The sequence below is a fragment of the Triticum aestivum genome, chromosome 6A (genome assembly GCF_018294505.1).
Source record: "Triticum aestivum cultivar Chinese Spring chromosome 6A, IWGSC CS RefSeq v2.1, whole genome shotgun sequence".
NCBI lineage: Eukaryota > Viridiplantae > Streptophyta > Magnoliopsida > Poales > Poaceae > Triticum > Triticum aestivum.
The window spans coordinates 563639279-563647772 of NC_057809.1; the positions used below are offsets into that span (position 1 = coordinate 563639279).

Sequence of the window (8494 nt, forward strand, 5' to 3'; positions counted from 1 at the left end):
GTTCGTCGATTGATTTATAGGATTTTTTCCGGGTGGTGGGTGCTGGGCTCGTTCGGTTCGGCGGTTTGGAGCGTAGCCGAGGCGCGGAAGGGGAGGCGTGCCCGCCTCGCTACCTTTGCTTGCCTGCTTGGCCTGCGTCCGTCGCCGACTCTGCTGCGATGCTTCGGCGATTCTGTTGCGGTTTCGTGTGTGCATACCGCAAGCCGCTTGGCTGCTTGCTGGCTGCTGCACGTGGATCTACGCCTTCCTTTGCCTTTTCCACGCTACGGGACGAACTGGCAGCTAGGCACGGGATTTGTCCTCTGCATTCTTATGAATTCCGTTAGCGATTACTTGCAAGATGCTAGTATTTGGTATACATACGTCGCGGACAGGATGAAAGCGCGTTGGATGTGGTGCTCATGTCTCAACCGTCGACCAAAAGCCCACTAAAAGCCAAACTATAGCACGAACGCCAAGTCGCCACCGCATCCTAAAATCTCCAAGTGCTATCATTTCCGCTGTTACATATACATTTTTGAGCTATATAATAGGGTCATTGCCGACTGAGTTCCTCCCAGTGTTAATTAATTTGCTTAGAGCATCTCCAGCCGTTTGGCCCCCCGAGCGCACCCGGCAAAGGGCGTTAGGCATTTGCGGCGGCGGTTTTTTCGGCCTGAGGGGGGGGGGGGTCGAGTTTCCAGCCGCGCCTTCAGGTTTCGGCCCCCAAAAGCAACAAAATTCAAAGTTCACTTTTCCGCTACCAAAAAAGACACAAGTTCGGCGATCATCATGCCACGGGTCGACGATTGAACATAGCCAAAATCCGGCGATCAAAAGGGTAGGAACCATAGACATGGAACTCAAATGGCGGCTCCTCTGCCGTAGGGCTGGCCGAGGTCGGCGGCGGCGGCGGCATTGGGGAAACAACTTCAGTGCTCGGCGTTGGCATTGACGTAGGCGCACATGTAGTCGTGGGCGTGGGCGTAGAGGCAGTGATCGCCGCCGGTCCCGACATCTGGTTGAAGATGAGGCGCAATGCGTCGAAGGACGACCAAACACGCATGCCCTGGAAGCTCGCTTGGATTGGCTGGCCAGTCGCCGTATTGAGCCTTGGCTCACCCGGAGAAGCAAAGAAGAAAACAAAGAGGAATGAAAACTGAAAAAAAGTAGAGGTGATATTTAAAATGTTTCAAAAAAATTAAACATGTTCACAACTATCTAAAAACAATGCAAATAACAAAAATATTTGTGTATTTGATTTTTTTGTGAATTTGAAAATGCTTAGGAATTTAGAAACAGTTTGTAAATTTAGAAAAACTTTGTGTATTTCAAAATAGTTCTTCAAAATAAAAAAAATGTTTTTAAATTTAAGCTTCTGGATTTCAAAAATGCGAGTTTAGAAAATGCTTCTGGATTTCAAAAGAGGTACTCAATTTGTTACCACAAGAAGTAAGGCGCACATGATTTCGCCCCAGCAGCTAGCAATCTAAGCTTTGCGTTGGCGTGAAGAAAGATAGAATTGCCACATTGTTCGTGTCTGAGATAAGATAGAAAGCATCGGCGAGCAAAATACCGCCATCGTTTCCAGATTTGGCGCCACATTTTTGGGGCTGCAGCCCAGTGCTTCGTTCGTCTGCAACTTCTGCCTGCTCGCGTGGGTGTTTGGGAATCGCGGCATGACTGCGGTAGTCGATAAAAAAATAATATATCACCATCGTCGTCGCCGTCACGTTGGTCACCATAGCTCACACGTATGGACTTTTTATTTACGTTAGACAAAGAGAGCTTGCCGAGGCAACAAGTTGAGTATAGTTCACAAGTGCATTGCATTCACTGGATATAGCAATCATTGGGCTGCGACGTAACCACTTCCGGTCAAAAAACTAATTTTCTTGAGCAGGAAACAAGGCCCTGTTCACCTATATATTCAGGCATCATTTCCACTCCAATCACATCCTGCGCCAGTAAGCTCATGGTCATGGAGGACCTCGCCGCTTCGATCATGTCGATCTCGCGCAGCGCGCCGCGCTACCTCTTCTTCGACGTCCCCGCCTGGGAGGACTACTGCCTCCACGAAGACATCAGCGGCGGCTTCGAGCTCGCCGCGGCTGGTGCCAAGAGCGTCGGCGATGGCAGTGACAGCACCGAGCCGCGCGCGTGCGCCAGGCAGCTGCTCCCTCCGAAGCTGCCGCCGCGGCTGCAGCATCCAGCTGACTGGTCCGCCGCGTCCTCCGCCGCCACTTCGCCGACACCACAGGCGCAAAATTACGAGCTAAAGAAGGGAGTTGATCCATTCCAAAGGGAGGAGTTAACTGTTCCTCCTTTTTTGACATCAGGAGTCAACAACTGTTGCTAAATTAACTAGCTAGTACTACTACTACTGTGCTAATTAGTGGAGTATATATATAAAATGTAAACAGCGGTGCACCGAGTTAATTATGCCGAGGAAGGAAAGATCCAGGACCCCTTTGGCTCGCAGTTTATCCCAAGTTTTTGCAGCGACTCATGTGGGAAGATGGAACGGACCGTCTTGCTGCTCATCTCATAGACACCGGAGTCGGAGATTTGGCTCTCGTCATAGGATATGTGCGTCGGAGCTATGAAGCAATTGTATTCACTCGTGATGAAGAAGATGCAATTGTATTCACGCGTTAGAGAGGAGAGGCTTTGCTCCACCGATTAGATTGTGTTGCCGCCCAGCACGGAGGCTATAATTTGCAAACAATGGTTCGAGAGATGCTACAAGTTAGTTTGCCGACTCTTCTGTTCTTGTTCTTGTTAAATTTGCAACATGCCTTTTAGTAGTGCCCTCTAAATAATTGGATATGTTGCAGTTTTGTTACTTAAACAAAATAATCATCATCGTATGGAACAAGGCTTCATTTTCAAATTATTGGATATTGGTCCTCTCCTCTCCATCAATCCTTTGCAAGCGAGGTTACTGGCCTCCAGTGTGCATGTGGTCCTCCAGCCAGCCACGTACGTAATAATTTCAGTCGTTGGAAACGAAACGAAAGGGATCATCATGTCATGTCATTAAACAACATGAAACGTCCTAGGGATGCCCACCGGTCATCTAGGCTTGCGCCACCTTACCGATCCGTGGCATTGCTGCTCTCTCCAACATGACTTAGACCATGTGTATATAAACTAGGAGGAGTCATCCGTCCGCGTGCGGTATGCATGTGCGACTTGGACTTGGGGAAGAAGGTCGGCTCAAGTTTTGTCCTGCTACTAGGTCGGCTCAAGTTTTGTCGTGTTGTGAGTGGGCGCTTGCTCTATGTTGCAATAAGTGTGGCAGTAGAGGAAGAAGGGGAGGTAGCGGAGCTTCTGCACAACGTTGTGTCCTATGCGTGCTCCTGCTGTCGCTCTGATCTTGAGGCAACGACTCTGTGGCCACGACCTTACGTGGGAAGCAGCGCAGGAGGGAGAGGGGAGTTGGGGGAAACCCCAGGGAAGCTCTAGGGGGTTTTAGACTAGTCACAGTGGGAGTAACTTCACTAGTAACATCACATATTTCAATACAAGATTGCTTATGTGGCAGCTAATTAATGAGGAGAGAGGGGTTTGTGGTAACTTAGGTAGTTACTGTAACATTATACATTTCAAGGCACAATGTGTCTATAGCCTAATAAATGAATCATTTCATGATACCACTCATATGTTACTACCCACTATGGAGGTAATAACATAGACTAGTAACATCGGTAAGTTACTACTCTATGTTACTCCCCACTGTGAGTAGTCTTATGGAGGGGGTGATGGCGGGGACCAAGTTGCTACCGGCTTCGCTCATGGTGTTGCATGCCGTGTCTTCTGGGAAGATGATGGACAATGATGGGCGTAACGTTTCGCTACGTGGATTGGACCGGCCGAGTTAACTGAAATAGGGAAAGAAAGGGAGAGAGGAGTTGGGTCTGTCGAGCTGGCTCCCACGAAATGTGCTTAGGGTTGTTGCCAAAAATGACATATTTTTCCAAATGGGCTGAAATTTCCCAGTATAAAAACCGAAAAATACTAAAGAGAATGGAAAAAATTATTTGGAGAGTCAAATATTTTCCAAATGGGCTGAAATTTCGCATGTGGCTATTTTGACATATTTTTCAAAGTTCCACCAAGAATTTCAGAAGTTTTGATTTAAATTTGAATTTGAAAGAGAGGAAAGCAAGAATAAGATTTGAACTAGAGGTGTGATCTAGAAGCGTGCCAATAATATGAAACTTTGGGGGAGGCTTTATCATGGGCTGAAAAGATTACGTGCTAAGTTTTGAGGCCTCTCTTGAAGAGGAAGACCAGAAAGAAACTGATTTGATCAAAATCCAAAAGAAAGAAAAGCATTTTAATAAAATTGCAATAGGCCTCAGAAATATATTTTAGAAATTATCAAAAGTTTTTAATTAGTTTGACAATTTTAATGGCATAATAAGAAAAATAAGATAACAATGAATTTTTTAATTGGGGGAAACTCGGGGCTGTTACCTGGACGCACGAAGTAGAAAAGCCAGTTCTCCCCTCCCCCTCCAGCAAAATAACCTACATGTGCGGAAGGTCCTATTCAGCGCAAGGCGTGGAAGGACGACCAAACACGCATGCCCAGGAAGCTCGCTCGGATTGGCTGGCCATTCGCTATATTGAGCCTGGTCCACCCAGAAACCGAAAACAAAGAGGAAGAAAAAACTGGAAAAAAAGTAGAGGTGATATTAAAAATGTTTCAAAAAATTAAATATGTTCGCAACTATCAAAAAACAATGTAAATAACAAAAAAATTATGGATTTGATTTTTTGTGAATTTAAAAAATGCTTAGGAATTTAGAGAATGTTTGTAAGCTTAGAAAAAGTTTGCGGATTTCAAAATACTTCTTGAAATTCAAAAAAATGTTAGCTAATTAAAAAATGTTCATGAGTTTAGAAAATGTTCCTGGATTTCTAAAGAAGAACTCAATTTATTACCACAAGAACTAAGCCGCCCATGATCCAAGAAGCTAGCAATCTAAGCTTTGCGTTCGCGTGCAGAAAGAACGCGACATTCTACGCGTCCGTCAAATTACCACATTGTTCGTGTCTGAGATATAAGATAGAAACCATCGGCCAGCAAAGTCCCCAATAAAATACCGTAATCCTTTCCAGATTTCGCGCCACATTTCTGGGGCTGCAGCCCTATGCTTTGTTCGTCTGCAACCTCTGCTCGCGTGGGTGTTTGGTAATCACGGCATGACTGCTGGTAACGCGCGGTACGTCGATAAAAAAAAAATATTGCCATCGTCCTCGCCGTCACGTTGGTCGATCGAGTTGGCGCGGGAGTACGTTAGACGAAGAGAGCTTGCCGTGGCAATAAGTTGAGTATAGTTCACAAGTGCATTGCATTCACTGGATAGAGCAATCATTGAGCTGGCTGCGTTGAGTATATATACGAATCATTTCTATACTCCAATCACATCCGGCGCCAATACACACTCCCTTTGAGTTATCTCCTGTCTGAGGTTTGAAGCTCATGGAAGACGTCGCCGCTTCGATCATGTCGCTCTCGCACAGCGCGCCGCTCTACCTCTTCTTCAACCTCCCCGCCTGGGAGGAGTACTGCCTCCACGAAGACAGCACCGACGGCTTCGGCGATGACAATGACAGCGCCGAGCCGCGCCCGTGCGCCCGCCAGCTGCTCCGCGGCGGCGCGCAGCTCCCTCTGAAGCTGCCGCCGCGGCTGCAGCATCCAGCTGACTGGTCCGCCGCGTCCTCCGCCGCCACTTCGCCTACCCCGCAGGCGCAACTATGCATGGTGCCGTTGTGGAGCCCATTCACGAGCAGCACAAGGCACAGGGACTTCGACCCGTTCGCCGCCGCGCTGGACAAGGTACGCCGAGACGGCGCCGCGCCACTGCCCGGCAGGCCCATCCGCCGCGTGAGGTCGCTCTCGCCGCTTCGGGGCGCCCAAACCGCCGCGACGAACCTACACAGCTCGCAGCTCGCGAAGAAGGCGAGCAGGAGGCCACCGCAGAGGAGCACGAGGAGGAGAGGCGTGAAGCGCCTGCTGTGCTGGGCTGCGACGGCAAGCTCAGCCGCGGCTCCGGCACCTGGGAAGGACGGCGTCACGTCTTACCGGCGGCCGAGTCTCCTGGTCTGCTTTGGCTTCTAAGCGCGCGAGGTCGTGTCAATCTGAGGCTGCATCCATGCCGACAGACCTGTGAGTTTGCAAATTTGGAACCTCCAGGTCCAGGGTATCCTCCGACCCTACTCAGTTCAACTAAATGAACTAAAATTTCAGAATTCACCTCACTCTTGGAAAATTAGTTCATTTGGTTGAACTAAGAAGAAGGGTCGGAGGGCGCCCTTTAGTTGCATATTTGCATCCCTAGAATTACACTTACACTAGATAACTGTCGAACCTTTTATTCTTTTAGTAGAAGATAGCAATAAAATGATCTTGTACATTAGTCCAGTGAGAAACTCTGAATTCTACTTTGAACATTTGGTCTCTGAATCTGTGATAGAGGAAACTAGGATCCAACACTCCCTAATACAAGAACCAGTGTTAGTTACACGCTCGATGACTCCTTGACAATCCCCTCTCCTTGAATTCCGACATGTCCACACCCGGAGCGTCGGGAAAGTGTTGCCCGAGGCGACCGATGTCTTACCAGGTGGCTTTGTCTGTTGTGGAGTGCAACCAGTGTGTGAGCCCTTGGTTCACCGTCTTACGCCTGGTGTGCTTGTCGCATTGGCATATGATCTGCAGTGGCACCCAGGCTGGAGTCGTGGGAAGCGCCGGTGGAGATCTTCAAGGTCTTCCCAGGTGGTGTCATCGACTGGTGCCCCTGTCTAGTGGATTAGTCCTTGTCGCACCATCTTGTTGGTCGTCTTGCGTGAGTGATACTCGAGCACCTCCAAAGAAACCTGGAACTCAGTGTCATTAGAAGGTAGTGCGCTCACCAGCTGCTCGAGACGAAGATGCGCTGCTTTGAGTCGTGAGACATGGAAAACTGGGTGAACCAGGGAGCCCTTCGGAAGTTGTAGACGACATGGCACAACTCCAATCTTTGCAGTTCTAAAAAAACAGAAAGGGGAGGGGATGGACAAGATAAGACAAGTGTGACTCTAGGAAGTATGTCACTGATGCAATATGAGAAGGTGGTTAACAATGAAAATGTGAAAGGGAGGAGTCATGGTGAATGCAGCCACAGTAAGGAAAAATATGTGCTCACTTTGTCAGATGGGGAAAGAACCATACTTATTAGGTTGCAATTGGCTGAAGAAATGGTTGCCAGATACAGGGCCGATCCTGAGATTTTAGGGGCCCAGGGAGAAAGTAAAGATCGGGGCCCTTAGTATATATAGTTTGTGTGGGGATATATGGGCCTTAATGTAAGCAACATAACAATTATAGTAATATTGTTGTATGTATTTTTTATCATAAATTTAAAAGGCAATATTGATATGAAATACAATTTATACACACAATGCTGAAAATAAACAAATTTGCATCAAAAGTTTAACAGTAAAAACCATGCATGCATCATGTTGACGAAGATAAATTACTTAATTAGTAATAAACAAAGTGATAATGATCACCTATTAAAATTGCCGGAGAAAGGAAATTGCGGCAGCCAAATTTGCACCAAAATTTTAGCCTAAATCATCATGATCTCCTGCAATCGCCGGTGATCTCCCGCGATTTTGGCCTGCATGCAAATCATCGCAGTGCAATTTTTCAGCGGCCATTGTGCGCAACCGCGGTTGTTTCTGCTGCGGTTTAAAATCATGAATATGATAATACCTTGGATCGGCTGAATCACTGCCGGTGATTGTCCCATCCGGCGCTCGGCGATGACGCGATCTGTATATGCGTCCGCGGCATGCGCTCGGCGATGTCAGGGTGATGGCGCAATCTGGCACTGGCCTGGAGTAGAGGTGGAAGAATAGAGTTCATCCGTGAAACAGCGACTCGCGTTCGCGTCCAGAGATCATGATCGTGGTTGGGGGATACTCGAAGACGTGAACTCGCAATCAGATCTCAGAACTTCTTTTTAGATGGGAATTAGGAAACTGAACGGGCGTCACGCAATCAACTCGTACGAGCCTATGACTACAGGGCCCTCACCGAAGGAGTGGATGTGCTCGTGCGTGGGCTACCAAGCTGCATACGGTGATTGATTGCCAACCTAGCGTAGATTCGACGGCTCCGGGCATGGGCTAGCCAACTGCGCGACATGCGCTCATCGTAGGCCTACGTACGTACCTAGATGGGGGCCCCTGGACATTGGGGGCCCGGGGCGGCCGCCCCCCTGCCCCCCCTCAGGGCCGGCCCTGGCCAGATAGGCAGCTCAACTGGCTGTTGAGGAGAATAGGATAAAAGAAGTGGAGATGATGAAACTTGGTCTGGAAAGAGAAATTAAAAGGCAACATGAACTCCTGCAACAGAAGATGAGGAGGTTGGAGGGCCACAAAGTGCTGCTGGAGAGAAGGAAGAAGAACAAATCCTGTTGAAGAAGAGGAACATGAAGCTTCAGATAACTTGGAT

At 48.2% G+C, this 8494-nt stretch overlaps 1 long non-coding RNA gene across 1 annotated transcript; it reads right to left on the reverse strand.

Moving 5' to 3' along the window:
- Positions 1-6350: 6350 nt before the first annotated feature.
- LOC123131049 (uncharacterized) lies at positions 6351-8274 on the reverse strand. Its single transcript, XR_006464055.1, has 3 exons — positions 7751-8274; positions 7546-7655; positions 6351-7021 (listed from the first exon to the last, which is right to left on the reverse strand). It is a non-coding gene; the product is annotated as an uncharacterized lncRNA (long non-coding RNA).
- Between the last annotated feature and the right edge of the window lie 220 nt (positions 8275-8494).